We start from the raw sequence: 26,739 nt of genomic DNA, 5'->3' as shown, positions 1-26,739 counted from the left end.
CTATGTTGCTCCCCCATTGTCTATCTTTCCATATCATGAATGCTTCTCTCAATGTACATCTTTCCCCCATATCCAAACGATGTTTTTCATTTACTTCTCTCCCTCATTAACATCAATGAAAAAATAATCATTATGTCAATCTACTACATAAGATCTTCAAAAAGATTGAGTGTCCAAAGACACTATTAAATACTAATTACCAATAGTCCTTTAAGACTCTACTCAAACATAGATACTCCTGCATAGAGGAAGAATCCAACATCCAATATAGATAAACAATAATGTTTTGTACCACTGGCCTGATAAAATATCTACATCATTTACTCAAAAGTAGGTAGTGGCATAGCCCCAAGCATACCTCTTAGGTACTCAAATATATTTTTCAACAAAGGCTTTGAAAATATATCTTCTACCTACTCCTTTGTACTAATATACTCCAATCTAATCTCCTTTTCTACAACTTTCTCTCTCAAAACATGATATGTGATAGATATGTGTTTTGTCTTTGAATGTAACACATGATTCTTAGACATACTCATTGTACTTGTGTTATCACAATATATGATAACATGATTTGTAAACTCAACTCCAATGTCCTTCAACATTTTCTTCATCCTCATGATTTGATTGCAAATATTTATTGTTGCTACATAATATGCTTATGTTGTTTTCTATGAAATACAATCATGTTTCTTGTTTAGCCAAGAAACCAATCTTCCTCTTAAGAAAAATGCTCCACCACTTGTACTTTTTATGTCATCCATACTACCTTCCCAATCCACATTAGTGTATGCACACAAAGTGAAGTCATTTGATTTATCATACCATTACCCAAAATTAGGTATACCCTTCAAATATCTAAAAATCCCTTTTATTGTTGCATAACATGATTCTTTAGGATCATCTTGAAATCTCACAACTATACCAACTACATTAGCTATATCTAGTCTTGTGTGAGTTAAATATAACAAGCCTTCAATCATAGATATGTACTTCTTCTACTCAATAGTAAGTGCTTCGTCTTTGCTAGATAACTTATGACTAGTTATTATAGGTGAACCAAAAAGTTTATAACTTTCCAATCCAAATATTTTCAACAAATCTTTCAAATACTTGGTGTGTGATAAGAAAATACTATCACTATTCTACACAAATCTACAATCCCAAGAAATACTTCATCTCACCAATCATACTCATCTCAAACTCCTTCATTTTTCTAGAAAATTCCTCACGTGCTTCATCATCACCTCCAAAGATTATGTCATCCATAAATACTTCAAAAATTAACAAACTATATTCAATTTCTTTCAAATATAGTCTATTATTGTCTTTAGTACCTTTAGCAAGTACCAATTTTTTCAAATATTTATCCAACCTTGCATACTAGGCTATAGGTGCCTGTTTCAATCCATACAATGTTTTCTTCAACTTATAGACCATATCTCCTTCTTTTGTCAAAGGAAAACCTTTGAGTAAACTTCATCTTCAAGTTATCCATTTAGAGATGTTGATTTCACATCCATCTAATACACTTTGAATTTCTTGCTAGCCCCATATGCCAAAAATATTCTAACTACTTCTATTCTAGCAAAAATTGTAAATGTTTCCTATGATCAATGCCTTCTTGCTCTAAAGAATCCTTACATACCAGTCTTGCTTTATTTATAACAACCTCGCCTTCTTCATTCATCTTTTTTATGAAAACCCGCTCAGTTCCTATAATATTCTTGTCTTTAGGTCTAGGAATAAATTCCCATGTATCAGTATTCTCAATTTGATCTAATTCTTCTCTCATAGCTTTTATCCAAAAATTTTCTTTACTAGCTTCTTCAAAACTCTCATACTCTAGTTGAGAAATTAAGCATATTTCTTCTCTTTTTTCCTTATTCCTTGTCATCACTCCTTTGTCCTTAATACCAGTTATTTGATTACAGGATAATTCATTATTAGATTCATATTAGGTGTCATTATTTCAATTCTAACTTCATCTCTAGGTTCACTCCTTAGTCCTTCTATTTTTTCCACAATTTATATATTATTCTGCAAATTTGTGTCTATCTCATAAAACAACTCAACATTTTCTTGGTTATCCTTTGGATTAGTCACTTCATTGGAATCAAAATCAAGTATTATTTCTTGAATTTTAAACTTCTCATCAACTCTAATATTTGTGATCTCAACAATAGTCTTAGTTCTTTGATTAAAATATATGTATACTTTTACTTTTTAATGAATAACCAAGAAACATACCTTCACCACTTCTTGCATAAAACTTACCAATATCATCTTCTCTCTTGGTGTAACACTTACTTCCAAAGATTCTAAAATACTTAATTGATGGTGCATGTCAAAACCAAAGCTCATAAGGGGTTTTACCAATACCTTGTTTAATTTGTACTCTGCTCATTATATATATCATTGTATTGACTACTTCTATCCAAAATATTTTTGAGACATTGTTTTCAAATATCATAGCTCTTGATGCCGATGTTACTAATCTATTTCTTTGTTCTACTATACCATTCTACTTGGGTGTCCTAGGAGATGAAAGATATCTTTTAATGTTATTTACTTTACAAAAGCTTTTTAAATAATTTGAAGTAAATTCTCCACCTCTATCAGATCTTAATCATTTAATCCTCAATCCATATTCCTTTTCAACTCTATTCTTAAACACCTTCAACTTCTTGAATGCTTCATATTTCTCTCTAAGAAATGCTATCCACATCATCTTAGTAAAATCATAATCAAGAATCATGAAATACCTTTCACCATAGAATGCTCTTATCTATGTAGGACCATTCAAGTATGTGTGTACTATCTCCAACTTCACTGATGTAGTAAACTTCTTGCTTGGAAAAGAACTTTTTCTTCTAATTTTCCATAACACACACCTTTGTTAGAAACTACCATTGGAACAATTGTTATATTGTCATTGATGTCAAACATTATTCTTGAGGTAGTTTTCTATCTGATCCAAGTGTCATATATTTAATTTTTGAAGAGGATTTTAGAAGTTGTTCATAACAAAAGTATCTAGAGGATAGGTTGAGTTATGAAGAGGAAACTAAAAATGGGCACTTTATTAGTTGGACTCTAACAAGATAAAGTGATTTTTTAAATCATGATGCAAGAGGAGAAGACGGTTACACTAAAGCCTTGAAGAAGTGATCAAAGACAAACCAAATGCATAGGCTTGACTGAGAAACAAAGCAGAAGATTATGAATTTTTAAGTATAAGCTGAGTGATTCTAGTGTCAACCAAGCCATAGTAAGTGTCAAGAAGAATTAGTGTTGACCGAGCATCAGTATTGACTGAGTGATAGTATATGTGTTGAGGAAGAAATTTAGTAGTGACTAAGTAACCCAGTGACAATGGAGTGTTAGAATATAGTGTTGGTCAAGGAACATCATTTTGATAGTTAATGAGAAGTCATAATTTCCAGCTAACTAAGTTGATTTGTTAGAATATGGAAAGTGTATTGAAGATAATGATGGATGACATGGAACATCTAAATCAAGGGAAAATGCACAAAGCATTTTTCTATGTAAGGATTAGTGAAGAAGATTTTACAAAAGAAGAGGATGAACAAGATGGTGATCAGATTCATTAAATGTGTTAGATCTAATTGTAACCCTAGGATCTACAGGGGTGTTTAAGTGGTAAAATATTAGAATTGCCTATTTAAGGAGGTATAAGGGCTAACTTTAATCAAGGTTTTTGGTTCAAGATTCGAGCAGTTGGTAATGTTATTAACTGGTGAATCTAAGTAGATGGTTGAGATGAATTAAGTGGAGGTGAAGAATGATTACTTGAAGGATTGCCAAGCAATTTAGAGACTGAGATGACAATGAGGGCCAGACAATAAAGCAACTTGAGAGTTGAACTAATATCTAAATTTGTAAAGTAATTTTTACTTGACAGATCAAAACCTTTTATTAATTTCTAACTATTATAAATAGTATTTGATATCCTTTAATCAAGGTTCACCTAATAGTCATATGTAAACCCTTTAATCAAGGAGGCATTCTAATGGAATATTCTAAAGTCACCTAACAAGGTCACTCCTAATAGGGTGATTAAATCCTTTAACAAGGTCACATTTAATAGTGTGTTGTGTAACCTTTAACAAGGTTGAGTCCTAATAGAGCTCACTTCAAAAGAGGGAAATGTTGGTGACATGTTACTGGTGGTTTTCCCAAATTAGATTGCCACATTAAATCCTACTGTCAAACTTTTATGGATGTTACTTATGGTGTTTTATTGATTAATATTTAGGATAGTGAACTTATAATTGATGTTACTAAAAGTTAACTGTAGAGACAAAGCTATGGAATGTTAAGATCTAAAGTTGTTTAAGTGTTTGTTTAATTAATTGGTAAATCTAGACATTGGATAATTGATTCACCCTCCCCCCCCCCCCCCCCCCCCTACCTTTCAATTATTATAAACATTCTAACAATTGGTATCAGAGCATTGGTGCTTGAAGAGAAAAGTTTGAAGGTACTCTAACCTAAAGATCATGATGTACAAAAAGGAGGTGCCAAAGTTGAACAAAGAGAATTTTCTTGCATGGAAAATATTGATGAGGCTACATATAGATGGTATTGGTCATGTTGCACTAGAGTTTTTGGACAATGCATATGTGAAGATAACAATAGTCCCTCTGGCCACTCAACAACTAAAAGAAAAACAAGAACACAACTAGGAAATATTGGAGATTGCTTTAGCCCTAAGCTATTTTGAGTTTGATGACATAAAAGATTACAAGAATGAAAAGGAAATGTGGGATAAATTTTAGACCATATATGGAGATGATAATTTCATGAGAGCTAAATTAGAAATCCTGAGAGCTAAGTTTGATGAAATGACAATGACAGAAGATGAGAATATAGTTTAGTATTGTGCAAGAATCAAAGAGGTTGTCAATGCCATTAGAAGTTCCAATAGAAATATTGAGGATGAAATAGTAATAAGCAAGGTATTGAGAACTCTACTTCATATTTATGATATTAGAGTCTTTGCAATACAAGAACTGAGATGTACTCCAGGTCATACCCTATCTCTAGAAGGTGTAATTGGTAGGCTTACTACTTTTGAAATGTCTAATTTTGACAACTACACTCCTACCACTATTGAATCTACTTTTAAATCACAACTAATTCTTAGCAATAAAGGAAAAGAAAAACATGTGAAGAGTGAAAATGGTACTTCTAATGATGAACTTGAGGCACTGTTGGCTAGAAGACTTGGACGAGGCAAAGGGAAATACAAATGTAAACTTCTTATAATCTATTTTTCATGTAAAAAAGTTGGTCATGTTGTTGCAAGATGTCTTGACAAAGAATAAAATGATGAGATAAAGGAAAAAAATTAAAAGGGAGAAGAGATGATTGAGACAATAAGAGAAACAAGGACTACAAAGATAAAGGTAATAAATCTTGTTTTATTGTTGAAGAAGAAACTGATACTAAATCTGAAAGTAATGATGAAAAAGTTGTCTATGTTGGTATGAGAGAAGATTTTGATGAAGATGAGAAAACAACATTAATCTCTTATGTGAACAAAAGTGATAGATGGATAAGTTGTTCAAATCACATGACTTGTGATAGAAGAGAACATTGGACCCTAAAAGGGTAGTTGTGTTAAATTTGGTAATGTTGTACCATGTCTTATGAAAGGTAAAGGATGAATACAACTGACTAATAAGATTAAATCTGACAATGTGTATTACGTTGAAAGACTTAACTATAATCTTTTGACTATTTCATAGTTTAACAATTCAGGTTACAGAGTTGAATTTCGTCACAGAAAGGAAAAGATATTTGATGTTGATGGTAAACTTATTGGAAGTGGTGATCAAACAAGAGGTAACTTGTTCTATCTAGATTTATCTGATGAGACATGTTTGTTTGCACAATATGAAGATATTTGGTTATGGCATAAGAGATTATGCCATGTAAATTTTGACAATTTGGTTAGCACTAGAAAAATGAAAAAGAGTAAGAGGTTTTCCAAAACTAACAAAACCTTATAATGCCATGTGTAAACAATGTCAATTGCAAGAAATGACAAAATCTAGTTTCAAGAGCAAGACATATTCGTTTAATGATATTTTTGAATTGGTTAGCATTAGAAAAATGAAAAGAGCAAGAGGTTTGCGAAAACTAAAGAAACCTGATAATGCCATGTGTAAACAATGTCAATTGGCAAAAATGACAAAGTCTAGTTTCAAGAGCAAGACATATTTGTCTAATGATATTTTGGAATTGGTTCATATTGACTTATGTGGACCTATTGGTTTTCAAATCTATTGTGGTGACAAATATTTCATTTTATTTGTTGTTGACTACTCTAGAATGATGATTGTAATTTTTCTTAAAGAAAAATCAAATGCTTTTCAATTATTTAAGTGATATTTGGCCATAGTTGAAAAGGAGACAGGAAAGAGTTTCAAGTGCTTGAGATCTTACAAAGGTGGTGAATTCATTTCCAATGAATTTAATATAGTCTACAATGATAGAGGAATCAAAAGACATATGTCAACACCTAGGACCCCTCCTCAAAATGGAATAGCAAAAAGGATAAATAGATCAATCATGGATTGTACTAGAACACTGATGATGGAGAAGAATGTGTTATAGAAATATCGGAGAGAATATGTAAGTACAATAGTTTATACTCTCAATAGAGTACAAGTCAAGAAAGGTACAAATTCTACACCTTTTAAATTATGGTATGGATATGCTCCTAATGTAAAATATTTCAAGATTTTTGAAAGAAATTTCCACATACTAAAAGATAATAGAAATGGAAAACTTGATGAGAAAAGTGATGAAGGCATATTTCTAGGATATTCCACTAAGAGAAAATCTTATAAGTGTTTGAAATCTAACACTAACAAAGTTGTGGAAAGTACAAATGTGAAAGTTGATGAATATGCATAAAAGAATGAAGTTGAATATAAGATAGAACCTAAAGACTATAGTTAATTTATACATGTGAATGATAGTGCTCCTAGCACCCCACCTGAATAGAAGAATAATGTTGCAAATCAACGACAAAATGAAAATGTCAAGTTGCAACAACTAGTTATCAAGTAGCATATTGTGGGTGTCGAGAAACTATTGAATGATGTCGAGTCATAGACAAAAGGAACTGAACATTAGGGAGATAATGTCGATCCTACATATAATGAACTAGAACCTAAATAAGAGAAAAATAATGAGTTTGAAATCATTTTTCAAGATGAACCTCTAAAGAAAAAAGAAGGACAGAACTTGTACTAGCAAAATATCAAAGAAGACATCATGCACCTGAGAAAATTATTGGAGAGAAATAATCTGGTGTTATGGAAAGAAAAAGACTCAAAAGTGATACGTGCTTACTTTGTAAGTTTGAGCCCAAATCTGTGGAAGATGCTTTAGAGAATGAGGATTGGATACAAGCAATGAATAAAGAAATTGAGTAGATTGAAAAGAATAAAACATGGTCACTCGTACCTAGACCTAAAGACAAAAATATTATTGGAACCAAGTGGGTATTCAAGAACAAGTTGAATGAAAAAGGTGAAGTCACAAGGAACAAGGCTAGACTAGTATAGAAGGGATATGCACAAGAACAAGGTTTGGACTATGGGGAAACATTTTCCCCTATATCAATACTAGAAGGAGTTAGAACATTGCTTGCATATTCTTCTTATAAAGGATTTAAGGTATATCAAATGGATGTCAAGTCTACATTTCTGAATGAAATACTTGAAGAAGAAGTGTATATAGAGAAGCCTAAAGGATTTTTTGACCCTAGAAAAAAGAACATGGTGAGTAGGTTGTACAAGGCTTTATATGGTTTGAAACAAGCATCTAGAGCATGGTATGAAAGACTGCATAACTATTTGGTGAAGATTGGATTTGCAAGAACAATGAGGTACTATTATCTGAAACTTTATTGATGATATCATATTTGGAGTCAAGGAAGCATTATGAAAATCATTTGTTGATGAAATGAAGGAGTTTTAAATGTCAATGTTTGGTGAGTTCAAATTCTTTGTCGAATTTCAAGTATATCAAATGAAGCAAGGCATCTTCATTACTCCATCCAAATATATCAAGGAGATACTAAAAAATTTTGGAATGGAAGATTCAAGACCAGTTAGTACACCTATGGTCACATGCCATAAGTTATCTAAGAATGATGATTCTACTAATGTGAACCAAACATTATATAGATCAAAGATTGGAAAACTACAATATGTTGTTCATAATAGACCTAATATTGCATTAGCAATTAGGATAGTTACAAGATTTTCTACAAGTCCTAAGGAGAACCACATGATAGCAATGAAAAGAATACTAAGATATTTGAAAGGAATAGAAAACTATGGATTGTATTACAAGAAGAATGATAAGTTTGAACTAAAGGTATTTACTAATTATGATTGGCCATGAAAAGTTGAAGATAGAAAAAGCAAAAGTTGAGGTGCATTCTTTCTAGGAAAGAGACTAATCTCTTGGACAAGCAAGAAGAAGAATTGCATTTCCCAATCAACAATTGAAGCTAAATATGTGGCAACAATAGTAAATTTTCCAAATATCATATGGATAAAATAATTGTTGAAAGGTATGAAGGAGGAAATTATTAATCCAATGGTTATTTTTTGTGATAAGACTAGTTCTATTAACATATCAAAGAATCCTATAATACAAACAAAGACAAAACATATTTCTATCAAGTATCATTACTGGAGAGAGCCAGTTCAAGACAAAGAAGTGAAATTGGAGTATGTGAACACTAAAGAGAAAACAAATAATATATTCACTAAAGCTTTACCTAAAGATACTCATGAATATCTTAGAGGTAAACTAGGGGTGATTCCTCAAGACAAAGCTACTTAAGCAAAGATGGTGCTTTGCATCAAATGTGTTGATCAAATTATCATACAAGTTGATGCTGACAATCCTAGTTTAGGATTTTCCTAAGGCATTCATGAAGGAGAAGGATATAACCATGTTAAATCAATCATACACAGATAAAAGTTGAAGAATTGAGAACTAGCATGTAGATATCTATATGGAAAATATGCATGAGTCGAAATGTCTTTGGCATTATTGTCAAAGAGGGAGAGATATCCAAAGGGAGATAATGAAAGTAAGTTACCCATGCAAAAGTGAGAGATGTTTTAAAAGAAATTATCATAAGAAAGAGGGAGAAAATAAAACAAAGACATTGTGGAGGATATTGTTGTCAAAATAAGGAGAGATTACTAAAAGAAGAAATTGGTGTTGTCAGCAATATAGAAGAATCTAATTGATTTCGTGATCTGATATGATAGCGGGAGCTTTTGTGTTGTATATTAGAGTTGTATGGATGAGAATCAAATTGAAACTAAAGAAAGAGATTATTGGACATAGAGATGTCAATTAGAATGAAACTAAGGATATTAATGAAGATCTAAAACTATACAAAGAGGGAGTTTCTTGAGATAGAACATGTTTTAGATTGCATGGTAACTAGAGGTGTTTCCATCAATGCCAAAGAAGGAGATTATTTTAGATTATGGTAAAAATAGGTTTTGAAGGGACCTCAAAACCCTTTTACATCCTCAAAAAAGGAAAAACCATGCTAACCAAAAGGAAAGAGTCCATAAACCTACTAAAAAGTAGCATCAAAATCAGGTTTTACAGGGACCTAAAACCACTATAAAAGTCCAGATAATAAACCAAGGTTTTACAAGGACTTGGAATTGACAATATATAAAAAACTAAAAACCAAAAACCAGGACCAAACACAGGAACTAGAAGAACCAGCCAACAAATAAGACCTGCATAGGAACCCGACCAGAAAAGAAGACCCAAGAAACTATTGAAATTTCGTAATCATCTTCACAGCCTCCTTACCAATCTTAGCCGTATCCTAGATTGAGTTAGTAGCCGAAGAAGTAGCATCAATCAAATATTTTTTCCTCAAAATTTGTCTTGTCCTCTTGCTTGGGCCCTCCGAAGATATGGTTTCTTCATTAACTCTTTTACCCAAAGTTGTCGTAGCTGCACGGATGCTTGAGGTAACTTGCTCCATTTTTGTTCCACTTTCCTTGATGAGAAATCTAAGATTCTATTCATAGTCCTTAATTTTTTTTGGGATATCTCCCATTTTTACCTCCATGTGTTAATTAATAGCCCGATCAGCCTCCTGGTTATGTTGCAATGTATCCACTTTCTTCTTTAGCCCCATTATTTCATTATATAACTAGGAGTTGACTTGAAGGAAAGAGTCAGCTTTTTGTTTAGTAGAGTGGAGGAAGGAAAGATTGGTTTTCCTCTCTAGGGAGTCACTCGCTTCATCAACACTAGTGTGTGGAATAGGGCCATCTTTATCAATATGAATCCCCCCATCCAACGGTTCCATCTCACCAAGCTCCTCTTGAGTATGGTGGCTCTGTCCCACCTTATCCTGTCCCTCAATCTTCTTCAAAGGAGTGGAAGATTTCCCCATGTTTTCCTCCTCACTCAAAATGGTTAAATCATTATTTTTTTTCTCTTTGTCACCTCCCCCAGACTCGTGACGGTTTTCCTCATTCTCAAACTTGCTCTATTCCAAATTCACCTCCATAGTATCTTTCTCTCTCCCCTCCTTATTATTGTCTTTCGAGTCTGGGTAACCATCCAAGTTAGAGCTAAACTCCCAGCATCAGTCCCCTCCTCTTCCTTAGGGGCCCCCTTATTAGAGCCATCAGTTCTCTCCACCTCAGTGTCCTCTTCCTCAATATGTCTTTGAGAACTAGAGGGTTTCAATTTAACCTTTGTTGTCTTTTTAACACTCTCGTCTATTTTTCCTGTAATGGGATTAGGACTCTTATGCTTGGTTGTGGATGGGGACGAAGCAATGGACTTATTTTTACAAAAACCCTCAATGAGTAAAATCAGACCTTCATCTAATATGGGTCGAGACTATTTCTTTTTATGGGCATTCAAACTTTGGAGCAAAGAAAACTGCAAATAGAAAGGGAAGGAAATTCTATCCTTGTACCTAAAATGGTTAAGGAAAACAAAGTGGAATTTGTGGTTCCTTTTACTTCTACCATCAAAGATGAAATATTTGTGAATACAACTGAGCACATCATGCCAAATACCTTTTATCTGTTGCACATCAAAGAAGTCGTCGCTCTTTTCCAATTGTTGTTCTTCTTCTTTTGTCTTCAAGAATTTTTTGTAGGTCGTGTTGGAAATACTGGTCTACTTTGAAAACTTGATACCTTTCATGGGAAGACGGGTGACTTTGGCAATGAATTCCTCAGTCATCTTAACTGACACTCTATGTAAGGTAACTTTGTCATCCGCCTAGTTTTTAAAGAAGGAAATGGTGGCATGGCGTTTGAATCCATGCAACCACTCCAGGTAGCTATCCACCTTCCCTTTTTGGAGAATCTTCCAAATGTCCTGCCTAGCCTTCCAATCATCACATTTTTTGGGTTCTTGCTTCCTCGATTCACCTCCCATATTGCAGAGCAGACAAAGAAGGAGATTGTTGGAAACTACAATTGCAAAAATTGTTTTGTTGTCATTAATGTCAAACATTATTGGTGAGACAATTTTTTATCTAATCTAAGTTTCATATCTATTTAATTGATGAAGAGGATTTGAGAAGTTGTTCATAAAAAAAGTATCTAGAGGATAAGTTGAGTTGTGAAAAGGAAACTACAAATGGACACTTGATTAGTTGGACTCTGACAATATAAAGTGATTGTTTAAATCATGTTGCAAGACGAGAAGATAGTTAAACTAAAGCCTTGAAGAAGTGATCAAAGACAGACCAAATTCATAGCCTTAACTGAGAAACAAAGCAAAAGATTAAGAATTTTTAAGTATAAGTTGATTGATGCTAGTGTTGACCGAGCCATAGTAAGTGTCAAGTAGAATTAGTGTTGACTGAGCATCAATATTGACCTAGTGACAATATATGTGTTGATAAAGAAATTTAATAGTGACCAAGTAACCCAGTGATGACTGAGTGTTAGAATATAGTGTTGGCTAAGGAACGTCATTTTGATAGTTAATGAGAAATCATAATTTCTAGCTGACTAAGTTGATTTCTTAGAACATGGAAAGCATGTTGAAGATAAGGATGGATGACCTAGAACATTTAAATTAAGGGAAAATGTACAAAGCATGTTTCTATGTAAGGATTAGTGAAGAAGTTTGTAGAAAAGAAGTGGATGAACAAGATGGTGATAAAATTTATTGAATGTATTAGACCTAATAATAACCCTAAGATCTACGATGATGTTTAAGTAGAAAAAGATTAGAATTACCTATTTAAGGAGATATAAGGGCTAATTTAATCAAGTTTTTTGGTTGAAAGTTGGATCAATTCCTAATGTTGCTTAGTGGTGAATCTAAGTAGATGTTTGAGATGAATTAAATGGAGGTGAAGAGTGATTTCTTGAAGGGTTGCCAAGAAAATCAAAGACTAAGATGATAATGAGTTCCAGAAAATGAAGTAGCTTGAGAGCGGAACTGAGATTCAAATTTGCAAAGTGAGTTGTACTTGACAGATCAAAACCTATTGTTACTTTCAAACCATTATAAATAGTATTTGAAATCCTTTAGTCAAGGTTTCCCTAACATTCATATGTAAACCCTTTAATCAAGGTGGAATTCTAATGGAATGTTCTAAAGTCCTCTAACAAGGCCACTCCAAATAGGTTGATTAAATCCTTTAACAAGGTCACATTTAACAGTGTGTTTTGTAACCTTTAATAGGGTTGGCTCCTAATAGAGCTCACTTTAGAAGAGTAAAAAGTTGGTGACATGTTATTGCTATTTTTTTCCAATTTGGCTTTCCACATAAAATCCTAGTGTCAAAATTGTGTGGATGTTACAATTCTAGTGTTTTATTGATTAATGTTTACATTCCACAAATTTGTTATATTAAGGACAATAAACTACTAGTTGATGTTAATTAAAGTTAACTATAGAGACCAAGTTATGGAATGTTAAGATCTAAAGTTGTTTAAGTATTTTTTTGTTCAATGGTACATCTAGACCTTGGATAATTGATTCACACACCCCCCCTCCCCCCCTCTCTATCATTTTAAACATGCTTTACATACCATGTTATTAGGCTTCACAATTTTAGGCAAATTTCTAACAGCAAGTGTACTGCTTACTTTCACAATGTTATCAAAGTTTGTATGACATAATATTTTGTGCCATAACTAACTATTATCAAATTTAGCAACCAAGCATTTCATCTCTATAGGATTCAACTAAAAAAATTACCTCTTGATCTTGTACCTATACGAATAAGCTTACCATTTTTTTCCTTGATAATGTATGTCTTCTTTGTGAACTGTAATTGATATCCCTTGTCAACTAATTGTCCAACACTTAAAAGATTATGTTTCAAACCATCAACAAAATAAACATCATTAGTGTTATTCTTTCCATCAAGAGTAATAAGTTATATTCCTTTTATGTGATAGGTTGCATTGTTTCCAACTCTAAAAATTCCTCCATCATAGCTATTAGATTCAATAAATTTATTCATATCACTTGTCATATGATGTAAACAACCACTATCTATAATCCAGTCAAATTTATGTTAGAAAAAATAGTACATCGAGATAACTAAGAGGGGGGGTGAATCAGTTATCTGACAATTAAAATATTTATCTACTTTAAAAAAACTTAACCATTCAATCAAAGCAAACAAAAACCATAATAAAATGCACATAGATAATTACACTGGATACGTTGACTAGGGAAACCCTTGATCAGAGGGAAAACCCTGGTGGGAATGATGCTCACAAGATTATGTACTAATATAAATATTCCTTGTTAGAGGATGGACCCTATTAGCAGTCTATTATAATATTTAGTAGATAGAGTCCCTGATAAGAGACTTTGAATCCTTGTTAGGAGATTCCAACTTTGTTAGGAGTTGTGCCAACCCTATTAGGAGTTGTAGTTCAATGTATGCAAGATGAGCCCATTGCCCAAACATGCAATTTCAACTACAAGAAGAGCTCATTGCTCAAACAAGTAATTTATGATTGTCTTCCTCTTTCCTCTATCTTCTCAACCAAACCAATCACTGTCAAACCTTGTAGATGAGGTCATGAACCTTGGATCCAAATATCAAACCTCAGACCGCTCAACAAAACCTCGACAATAAAGTTTCCTTCACTTTCGCATTGCTCTACTCAATTTCACATTCCACACTCTCTGTTGCTTATCATCAATTGTAAAAACCATATCATCACATATGATGATAAAGGAAAAAGTCCTTCCTTTATATATAGTCCTCAAAATAATTCCCTGAGTTACTTGTTAGACCTTCTCAATTAATTGTTATAGGACCACATCAATAAAACATTACACTTAGCGATAACATAAATCTTTCACCTTGCAACTTGAATAACTTTTCGTACATGCAATATTATGACAAGCAAGCTTAGCCATGTCATAATCAATATGTCTTCTTCATGCCCTCAACCTTGATCCTCAAAATATTAAATCTGATAAGAGATATAAAAAGTTTACCAGAACATGCCTCTGTAAACTCTATCTTATAATAGACATCACCAAAACTTACAGTACTTCTTCTAGACTTATCCTCAAAACTTACAGTACTTCTTCTAGACTTATCCTTTCTTCTTCTGACATTAACTGCATATATTAGAAACTCAAAATTATCTCTCATAACCTTAGGTAGTTAGAATACTCAACTAGTCATCTATACCAACTTGATATTTCCATTGTTCTTCTATCAAATACAATAGAAACTGTTATGTTGACATAATTGACAAAATCAATCATGAATGTAACATATCATCTATAACACTCCCCCATAGGAAAATCATCAGCATTCATGCTTCCAACCAATCTTCGAAAAATCTTCCCCTTTGGCATTGAAGGAAACATAGATGAAAAACATCTAGTTCCAAGAATACCAACAAAAGATTGTTCATGAAGCTGCATGGATTCGATCAGGAGGTGACCAAAAGTATGGTGGGGTCTTGGAAGGATGGCAGGGTGAAGGTGAACGAGGTCTACTTCTAGATAATGGAGGAGGTGATTGTGACTATCATCGAAAACCCTATCGAGGGTTTTAAATTCTTCAGGGGTAAGAAGCACTTGGCCAATGTGCTTAGGGACTTTGTGGAGAGTGAGAAGGAACTGAAGATGCTAAGAAAGATTGACACCTACTATGTCCCTGAATCCATGAAGAAGAGGTGGAGGTATATTCTAAGAGTTGTTATCGAGTACATCATGTTGGACCATAGGTTTGATAGAGCTTTTACCCACTACTTTGTTATATTGAATCATTTATGGCATAATGTTAATATTTCCTTTCCATATTATATGTTAACCTCAATGAGCAAGGCGATGGATAGCTTCAAAAAGAAGCCCACCACAAATTCGGCTCTGCACGAGGGGTTGCTGCTGCTTATCCACGAGCACTTCAAGGCTTAGACTATAAGTAGTGTTCCCCCTTAGGTAGAGAATGTGGAGTCTAGTAGTTCTAGTTACTCCTTTGATTCAGAAGATATACAGAGCCTCAACTCTGAGGAAGGAAGGATCTCTTCTTTCAGGAAATTAGTGACCCACCAAGCTAAAAAATTGCCCTCCCCCATAACCCCTAGTGGAAAAAGCCCTAGGGATCATGAGCAAAAGCCTCCTGAGAAGGATGAGGAGGGAGACAGCGATGATGAGGAGGAGCCAAAGTCTAAGGAGGTGGTTAAGGAGACACAGGAGGAAATTAAGGATGAAAGTGGAAGGAAGAAATGCAAGAGGGAGAATTTGGAGGAAATTCGCTCTCAGTTTGAGGAGGCATCAGTGCTTCCCCTATCTCTTGTCCAACTCCAAGCCCAACCTGAGGAGCAGAAAGAGGAGAATGTAGGGAATGTAGAAGGGGAAGTGTAGGTCAATGATAGGAGTAAAGCTTGGAAAAAGTTTAATGTCAGGACTACAAAGATGGGCATCTTCAGGGAGGCCATGAATCCCCAAACTCTCGTGGAAAATCAAGATGAACCACGGCTGGAAGAACTCATTGACCCAGTGATAGTGTCTATTTCGGACAGAGCCAGGGAGACAAGGATGAACCTCTTAAATAATGCTTGTAACAGTATGATTGACAATTTTAGATCAATCAAATGGCTTTTCCATGAGCTAGAGGAGGTCAAAGAATAGGTGAGACATATTGAGGCAACAAGGAATGGGATGGATGCTAACAGGAGGATGGATTCGGCTGACAGGCTCAGTCTAGTAGAAAGAAGGATACACAACCTGGAGAACTACAATGACAACCTTGTGAATCAAATGTTCTCTTTGTTAAGCTCCATTAACAACAACATCATCTCTCTTACAGGCTGGATCAAAGACAGAGAAATGTAAGATGATGAGGAAGGAAAAGATAGAGAAGAAGCTAGAATGAAGGATGACTCTACAAAGGACAACAAAATTCTTGATCAGGAGTAGGGGGACCAAAGGGCACAATAGTTGGAAGTGGAGAAGAATCAACTAGCCTTCGAGGCTACTCAGGTTATGAAAGAGCTAGAGTGAAAGAATGAGGAATAACTCTCGCCTGTTCTTTTGTTTTTCTATGTCTTTTGGCTTTTGTTCTAGCTTTAGGCCATGGTAATACTTGTCTTTTTTCCTTGTCTTTTCTCAAAACTTTACTTTTTGGCTGGGATTTATGCTTATTATCAGCCTCTAAACTTATACTTTTTTGGCTGGGCTTTCACACTTATTATCAGCCCTATATGTTTTAACTATTGGGTTTTTGGATCCCTATAAAACTTGTTTATCTAATCAAAAACAAAAGATTGTTCATCTTTTCAAATCCTCTTCATCAATCATTCTCCCCCATTGATATACCTCAATGTTGTTTTTGTCAAACTATCATTCCATATTGTGGTTATTCCAAACATACTGTACTCATGCCAAACATCTTCCTTAGCATGATGTTTTTCATGCAATATTCTCCCCCATTGACATCAATGTCAAAGTTTTCAGTAACCAACTTACTACATCAAACTTTGCAACAACTGATACTAACTAGCTTATGTGTCAAAAGACATTATTCAAAATAACATCCAACAAGAGTCCTAGATGACTCTACCCATCACAAATACTCCCCCATACAGGAAGCACCAGCATTCAGTTTAGACAAACAATGGTGCTCTATTGCCCTGGACTAATGCACTCTTGCATCTTCTACTTTGATGTAGGAAGGGGCATAACCCCGAGCATACCTCACAAATACTCAAAAGTCTCTTTGGGAAGAGGCTTAATGAATATATCTACAATCTTCTCTTTAGTGCTCACATACTCCAATCTAATTTCCTTTTCTAGAATTTTCTCTCTCAACATATGATACTTAATAGAAATGTGCTTAGTCTTCCAATGAAACACTGGATTCTTAGACATATTTATCGTGCTTGTGTTGTCACAATGTATGACAACATGTTCATTGATTTCTATACTTATATCCTTTAGCATCTACTTTATCGAAATGACTTGATTGCAATTATTTCTTTATGCAATATACTCTACTTCTATTGTACTTTGTGATGTATAATCCTACTTCTTGCTTAACAAAGAGACCAATCTTCCTCCAAGAAAAAAGGCTCCTCCACTAGTGCTCTTTCTGTCATCCATATTGTCTACCCAATCTGCATTAGTATAAGCACTTAGAGTGAAATTATTAGATCTTTCATACCATAATCTGAACTCTGATGTTCCTTTCAAATATCTAAATATCCTTTTGACTACTGCATAATGTGCTTCTTTGGGATTATCTTGAAATCTTGCAACAATTTGAACTGCATTTGCTATATCTAACCATGTGTGAGTCAGATATTGCAATCCTCTAATCATAGATTTGTACTTATTTTGCTCAATAGTAGGTGTCTCATCTTTTGTAGATAGCTTGTGTCTAGTTACCATAGGTGTTCCAATGGGTTTTCATCTTTCCAAACCAAACCTTTTCAATAAATCCTTCAAGTACTTAGTCTAAGAAATAAAGATTCCTTCTTTATTCTATAAAATCTGCAATCCTAAGAAATATTTCATCTCTCTTATCATACTCATCTCAAATTCTTTCTTCATCTCTTCAACAAACTTTTTGCTTTCTTCATCATTACCTCCAAATATGATATCATCAACAAATATTACCAAAATCATTAAACCATCATCAATTTCTTATCAATACAAATTACTATCTACCATACCTTTTCTATATCCAAGTTTTGTCAAATGTTTGTCCAACTTTGCATACCATGTTCTGGGTGCTTGATTCAATCCATACAATGCTTTCCTTAGTTTGCATACTATGTCCTTGTCATATGTTAAAGGACATCCTTTAAGATGCTCAATTTATACCTCTTCTTCAAGTTCTCCATTTAGAAATGCTGACTTGAAATCCATATGATATACTTTGAATTTCTTTTGTGCTACATAGGCTAAGAATAATCTTACTACTTCTATTCTAGCCACTAGAGCATAAGTCTCCTTGTAATCTATCCCTTCTTGATGTGAGTAACATTTACATACTAATCTTTCTTTGTTCCTTACAACTTCTCCTTTCTCATTCATCTTGTTTCTAAATATCCATTTAGTTCCTATCACATTCTTGTCTATTAGTCTAGGGACCAATTCCCATGTCTCATTCTTTACTATCTGATCCAATTCCTCTTTCATGGCTTGTTTCCAATAATCATCTTTACATGCTTCATCTACATTCTTAGGCTCCACTTGAGATATCAAACATAGTTCTTCATCTATTCTACTTCTTTTCATCGCACCTTTATCTTTGCTTCTGATGATCTGCTTAGATAGGTCATTCTTTACCATATTCTTTCCTGAAGTAGGAGTTTCTATCTCAACTTTTGGCTCTACTAAAGGTTCTGGGCTTTGTTCCTACATTGGCTCCCTTCATTCTAGATGTATAAATAAAGCTTTTCATAGCTTAGTTAATCCATAAAATATTTATCATCATGCATGCATCCATAAGATTATGCAATCACTTAAAAGTTGTAGGTTACTGTCAAATCAACTTGCAGAAATGTAAACATGAAACATAACAGATTCATCAACACACTTGACACAATGATTTATGTGGAAACCCAATTTGGAAAAAACCACCAGTAACATGCTACTCTTTTTCACTCTTATGAAGTGATGCCCTATAAAAGGCCAACCCTGTTAAAGGTTACAATACACACTATTAAATGTGACCCTGTTAAAGGATTTCAATTACCCTATTAGGAGTGAGCCTTGTTAGAGGACTTTAGACCATTCACTTGAAATGTCACTGGGTTAAAATATTTACAAATGACTATTAGGCCAACCTTAATCCAAAGGATTTTACCCTAGACTAATACAATTATTAGAGAGTAATAGTAAGGCTTGATTTGATACAAACTTACAACTCCATTTGCAGATTATAAATCATTGTTTTAGTCCTCCATTCTTCCTATCCTTCACACATTTCAGCTCTAATATCTTGTTCACCCTTCAAGAATTTATATTCTTAAGCCTTCTTTCATAACATTCCAATGCAAACTCTTCTCTTAGGTCACTTGATCAAGCAAAACCCTTGACTCCTTGTCTTCCTTAGGTTCTTTCACATGACAAACTTGCTTCATGATAGCCATTCACAATCTTTAAAATAATGCATTAGCTCAACATTATCTGGCTTCTAATGCTTGGCACATACTATGTTGCTTGGCATCCTCTATGAACTTACTTGGCTCAAACTAAACTCTAATGGTGCTCAGCATTAACTAAACTTTACTTAGCATCCATTGTTATGCTCAACATATACTAGAATAGACTTTCACTCAACTCCAAACAATTTTTTGCTTGGCTTGTATTGACTTATCTTGGCACCTACTATCCACTCGATCAAGCTTGGCAAATAAACTTTGTGTAACTTGTTCTTCTAAACTTTCTTAGTGAAACTAGCCTTTGTAACCTTAAGTAGATTATCAACACATCATGTTATCACTATCTTAACTAATTCTTGTACTTCTTTACATAATCATAACTCAACCTTTTTTCTAGGTACTATTGTTACATCTTTTGATCAAATCCTCTTCATCAATCAACTAAGTGATAGTACTTAAATCATATAAGGAGTTGTCTTACCAGTAAATAGAAAGTTTGACATTAGTAACAAAACAATGATTGAAACATATAATCTTCCTCTTTAAAAGTCTCCTTTTTCAACAATCTATTATCAACAATCTCCATCTTTGGCATTGATGGCAAACCAAACTGATCAACCAAATGACAAACCAAACTTGTTTAACCAAACTGACTAGGTTAAAATAGTAAGAGCAAAAAAATACCGAAAAGAAAATAATTCCTTAAATCTCTCCCTCTATCAGCAACTTCCATCTTCTGAATAGGTTACAAGATTCTTTCTTATAACTCCCTCTACATTACTTCTTGTATCTCCCTCTTACTAGGTAGATGTTATAATTTTTGTATCTTTGTTCTCCTATATCTTTATTCTCCTAATCAGCAATTTTCTCCCTCTAAGATTAGTTTTAATTCATTCTTGTGTTTCTCCCTCTAATCAATAAATCTCTCCCTCTTTGACAACAATGCCAAAGACTTGTCATCTTAACATGCCAATATAGCTTTCTTCAGTTTCTCCCTCTATCACCTTGCTTGTGACTGATTTGAAGTATCAATTCTTTGATTAGTTTAGGCAACTCCTAAAATAAGATCCACTACATCAATGTGTAACATATTAACATTAGCTTGTTTGATGTAGGGCACTCCTCTTGTTACTTAGATAGCCTTTGATAGGGGTATCACCCCTAGTTTACCTCTTAGATACTCATGCACATCCTTAGGTAATGCTTTTGTGAATATATCAATAGTTTTCTCTTTTGTGATAATATATTCCATCTTCACCTCTTTATCTTAAACTAACTCTCTCAAGTAATGATACTTGATTGCAATGTGCTTAGTCTTTGTGTGCATTACAGGATTCTTTGATAAGATAGCACTTGTATTATCACAATAAAGTATCATAGGTTTTGTGATCTCTTCCTTCATAGCTTTGAGTATCTATTTGATCCATATAATGTTTGTGCAATTTACAGTAGTAGCAACATATTCAGCTTCAGCAATAGATTGTGAAGTGTAGTTTTGTTTCTTACTAGTCCATGTAACCAGCCTCTAGCCTATGAAAAATGCTCCTCTACTTGTTCACTTTCTAAAAATCAATGTTTCTAGCCCAATCAGCATTAGGATAGGCTCTTAATTCAAATTTTTCATTTTTCTTATACTATAGACCAAACTCTTTTGTTCCTTTTAGATATCTCATTATTCATTTTATAGCCATCAAATGATTCTCCCTGGGATTAGCAGAGAATCTTGCAACTATCCCTACAAATAATGCAATATCAAGTCTACTATGTACTACATATTGCAATTTTTCAATCATAGACCTGTACAATATTTGATTTACCTCAATTGAATCATCATTCTTTGACAACTTGTGTCATGTCACCATAGGTGCACTTACTGGTTTGAAATCTTCCAATCCAAAAGTTTTCAATATTTCCTTGAGATATTTTGACTGAGTTATATGTATACCATATTTCATCTGATGTACTTGCAAACCTACAAAGAATTTGATCTCTCTAAACATAGACATCTCAAATTATTGCTTCATTTCATTTGCAAAAGCCTTACATAAAGCATCTTGACCTCCAAATATGATATCATCAACAAAAATTTCAGATAACAAAATACATTTTCATTTCTTTGTCTTCATGTACAGATTGTTGTTATCATCATTCCTTTCAAATCCATTCTTTATAAGATAATTATAATTCTCTCATGCCATACTCTTGGTGCTTGTTTCAAACCATATAGAGCTTTGTGTAATCTACATACCATGTTCTTATTGTTAACATCAACAAATCCTTCTGGCTATTCTATGTAAAGTTCTTCCTCTAATATGTCATTCAGAAATATAGATTTAAAATCCATTTGATAAACTTTGAAACCTTTGTATGCAAAATAAGAAAGTAAAGTTCTTACTCCCTCCAACCTTGCAACAGGAGCAAATGTCTCTCCATAGTCAATTCCTTCTTCTTGTGCATATCCTTTGCAGACTAATCTTTCCTTGTTCCTTGTGACTTCACCATTTTCATCTAACTTGTTTCTAAATATCCACTTGGTACCAATCACATTTTTTTGTTCTGGTCTAGGAACTAGAGTCCATGTTTTGTTTTTCTCAATTTGTTCAATCTCTTCTTCCATGGCTTTACTCCAGTCTAGATCTTCTAAATCATCTCTCACCGATTTTGATTCCTTCATGCTCAGCAAACATGTGTCATTTCTCAATCTATGTCTTGTCATTGATCTTGCATCTTTATCTCCAATAATTTGTGCAGCAAGATGATGTCTTTTGACATATTTGGACAATCTTGGTTCAGCTCTAGTTTCTTCATTTTGTCTTCAAGTTTAGTGTCACTATGTACATCTCTATCAAGTAGTTCAACATCTCTTTCATGTACACTAATCTTAGAATCAGAATGTGCTTCAACTTCATTCTGTAACTCGGCATCTGAATGTAGTTCAGTTCTTGATTAGAACTCAACATTCATAGTACGTGACTCGGCAGTCATTGAAACTTGTTATTGGTTTGTAGCTTGATTTGTAGCATCTTCTTCGGTAGGCATTCCTTCACAAAAGTATACAAATGATTTGTATTCTTTTGGTTCTTTCATAGGTTTAGCCCCATATAATTCTGTATATTCATCAACATTTACATTTGCACTTTCCACAATTTTTTAATGTTAGTATTTAAACACTTATAAGCTTTACTTCTTGTGGAATATCCTAAGAATATACTTTCCCCACATTTTGCATCAAGTTTACCATTCTTGAAGTCTTTAAGAATGTAACAATTACTTCCAAATACCTTAAAATATTTTACATTGGGTGAGTATCCATACCATAGTTCAAAAGGTGTTGAATGAGTAGCTTTCTTGATTTGTACATGGTTCAAGGTATAGATAGTTGTACTTAGAGCTTCTCTCTAGTATTTCAAAGCAACATTTTTCTCCATCATGAGTGTTCTAGCACAATCCATTATAGACATGTTCCTCCTTTCAGCTATTCCATATTGTAGAGGGGTTCTAAGGGCAAATGTTTTTCTTTTGATTCCTCTGTCATTACAAAACATCTCAAACTCATTTGATGTGAATTCTCCTCCTCTATCAGATCCTAAACGCTTTAGACTTTTACCTATTTCTTTCTCAACTCTTGCTAAGTACCACATAAATATTTAAAAAGCATCATATTTCTATTTCAAAAACATAACTATCATCATTCTAGAATAGTCATCAACAAGTAGCATAATATACTTATCTCCTTTGTAGCTTTGCACATCAATTGGACCACACAAGTCAGTATGAACAATCTCTAGTATTCCTTTAGAGGTATGAGCTTTACTCTTGAAACTTGACTTTTTCATTTTGCCTAATTGACATTGTTTGCACATTATATTGTCAGGCTTCTTTAATTTAGGCAAACCTCTAACTTTTATCATGTGACTGATATTGGCTAAGTTAACAAAATTGACATGACATGACCTTTTTTGTGTCATAGCTATACATCATCAAACTTTACAACTAGACAAGTAGCATCCTATATATCAAGATAGAATAGATTACTCTTAGTTTGATCACCCTTTCTAATCAATTTCCTGTTAGTGTCATATATCTTAGCAATCTTATTTTCAAACTCAACCTTACATCCTGAATTATTTAGTTAAGACCTTCAACATAGTAAGCATTGTCACATAAAATCTTCTTTGTGAGCTTGATAGAACCTTTCCCTTTTATCAAACATAGTGCATCATTACTAAATCTTACACTATTTCCATCATAAAAATTCAAGGTAATGAACTTACTTTTGTCTCTAGTCATGTCATGTGAACACCCATTGTCAATGATTCATCTGTCATTCTTGTTCACACAAGTTACAAGTGCAGTTGCCTCATCTTCATTAGATTCATCCTTCATTGCAACATACACCACTTCATCATCATGTTCATCAGATTCATCTCTTGTTTCCTCTTCAACAATATAGCAAGACTTCTTGCCTTTGTCTTTATAGTCCTTGTTGTCTTCATCTTTTCTACTTTTGTACTTGTCACCACCTTTGCAGTTCTTCTTCTCTAGATATCTAGCAGCGATATGACCAACTTCATTGCAATTGAAACAAATGATAGGTAATTTACCTTTAAACTTGCCTTTAGCTCTATAGAATCTTCTTGCCAATTGTGCTTCAAGTTGTTCAACATCCTCCTCATATGTCTCACTGTCACTAGACACATACTTTATATTTTTCTTCTTCTTCTTCTCATCAGGTTCCTTCAATGACACCTTAGCTTTGAAAGTAAATTCAATCTTTTTAGATTTGTAATTATCAAAGTTAGTTAGCTCAAATGTAATAAGCCTACCTACCAGACCTTCAAGTGATGGATTAAGTTAGGTCAAATGTAGTGAGCCTACCTACCAGACCTTCAAGTGATGGATTATTCCCTAGTAACATCTCAGTTCTTGAATTGTAGAAACCCTAATAGCATATATGGGCAACAGTGTCCTTAAAACTTTTCTTAGTGTAGTATCATCATCTATATTACCAGTAGCTCCTCTTATTGCATTAACAACTTCTTTTATCCTTGTAATATATTGAACAATATTTTCACCTTCCTCCATTCTCATATCATCAAACTTACCTCTGAGACTTTTAGCTTTGCCTCTTAGAATATTTGCATCTCCTCCATAGATAGTGGTTAGGGCATCCCACATTTTCTTTGCACTATCAAGACCTTTGATATCATCAAATTTAGCATAGCTTAGGGAAAAGGCAATCTCCAACATTGCCTAGTTGTGTTCCTTCTTCTTTTTCATATTCTTAGCAGTTGGGGCTCTAGCAAGATCAACATGCTCAATGGTAATGGTAGATTGTGCATGATCTTCAAGTCCTCCAAGGTGTAGCTTCATCAAACATTTTCATGTAAGAAATTTATCTCTATTAAGCTTGGGTATTTCTCTTTTTGACATCTTGATCTTTATGCTTCTAGTACCTTCAAACTAGTCCTCTTAAGAAGATGGCTCTAATACTAATTGTTGGAATACTTTAGAATAATTGAGGGGCAGGAGGGGGGGATAAATTAGTTATCCAAGGTCCAAATGTATAAATAAAACTTTTCACAGCTTAGTGAACCCATAAAACATTTATCATCATCCATGCATCCATAAGATTATGCAATCACTTAAAATTTGTAAGTTAGTGTCAAATCAACTTGTAGAAATGTAAACATGAAATATAACTGATTCATCAACACACTTGACACAATGATTTATGTGGAAACCCAATTTGGGAAAAACCAACACTAACATGCTACTTTTTCACTCCTTTAAAGTGATGCCCTGTGAAAGGCCAACCCTATTAAAGGTTATAATACACACTATTAAATGTGACCCTATTAAAGGATTTCAATCACCCTATTAAAGTGTAATCCTTGTTAGATGAATTTAGACCATTCACTTGGAATGTCACCCAGTTAAAGGATTTACAAATGACTGTTAGGTCAACCTTAATCCAAAGGATTTTACCCTAGACTGATACAATTATTAAAGAGTAATAGTAAGGCTCTATCTAATAACAACTTACAACTCCATTTGCAGATTACAGATCATTGTTTTAGTCCTCCATTCTACCTGGCCTTCACATATTTCAACTTTGATAGCTTGTTCACCCTTCAAGCATTCATATCCTTAAACCTTCTTTCTTAACATGCCAATACAGACTCTTCTCTTAGGTCACTTGATGAAGCAAAACCCTTGACTCCTTGTCTTCCTTAGGTTCTCACACATGACAACCTTGCTTCATAACCAGCCTTTCCCATAAATAAAAAATTAAGATCCTTTGTTGCTCATTCTCCATCGTCCAATTTAGGGTTAGGATGGATTAGGTAGGATACAATGAATCTACTCCATATTCTATATCTTTTCTAGAAACTTCTCCTTTAATCCTCTTTGAATTCACCTAAAAATGGTTTACCTTGAATTCTATGCCACCAGCTTATCAATCTTATCTTCCACCTGGTTCACATAATCTAAGAAAACAAACTTTTTAGCTCAAATTCATTGAATTCATGATCTTTAAAATAATAAAGCAGCTCAGCATTATCTAGCTTTTGATGCTCAGCACATTCTGTGTTGGTTGACATCTTCTATGAAATTACCTGGCTTGAACTAAAGTTTACTAGTGCTCGGCATCAACTAAACTTTACTCGAAATCCATTGTTATGCTTGATACACTAGAATAGAATTTTACTCGGCTTTAACTAATTTTTTGCTTAGCTCATACTAACTTTGCTCGGCACCTGGGTATGTGTAGGATCATGGTGTACCAAACTATGGCCTTAAGTGGTAGTGAAAAATCAGCAAATTAGGTTTATGTCAACTTGACACATAATTTTGAAGTGGTTATGGACTTTATATCAAAAATTTGTAAGAAAATAATCTGTAACAAATTGAATGTAGTTTCTAAACTACCAGGCCTTATCAGGAGAAAAAAATGATTAATTGGTCAAAAGTTTGAATTTTAATGCAGTACTAAGAAAATTTCAGGGTGAAAATAAAAGGTAGGTGTATGTCTGACCACCTTAATCAAAATCAAATCATAATATTT

The sequence above is a fragment of the Cupressus sempervirens genome, chromosome 5 (assembly GCF_028749045.1).
Source record: "Cupressus sempervirens isolate cs-2001-9-10 chromosome 5, ASM2874904v1, whole genome shotgun sequence".
Taxonomy (NCBI): Eukaryota; Viridiplantae; Streptophyta; class Pinopsida; order Cupressales; family Cupressaceae; genus Cupressus; species Cupressus sempervirens.
This window is presented reverse-complemented; position numbering follows the sequence as displayed.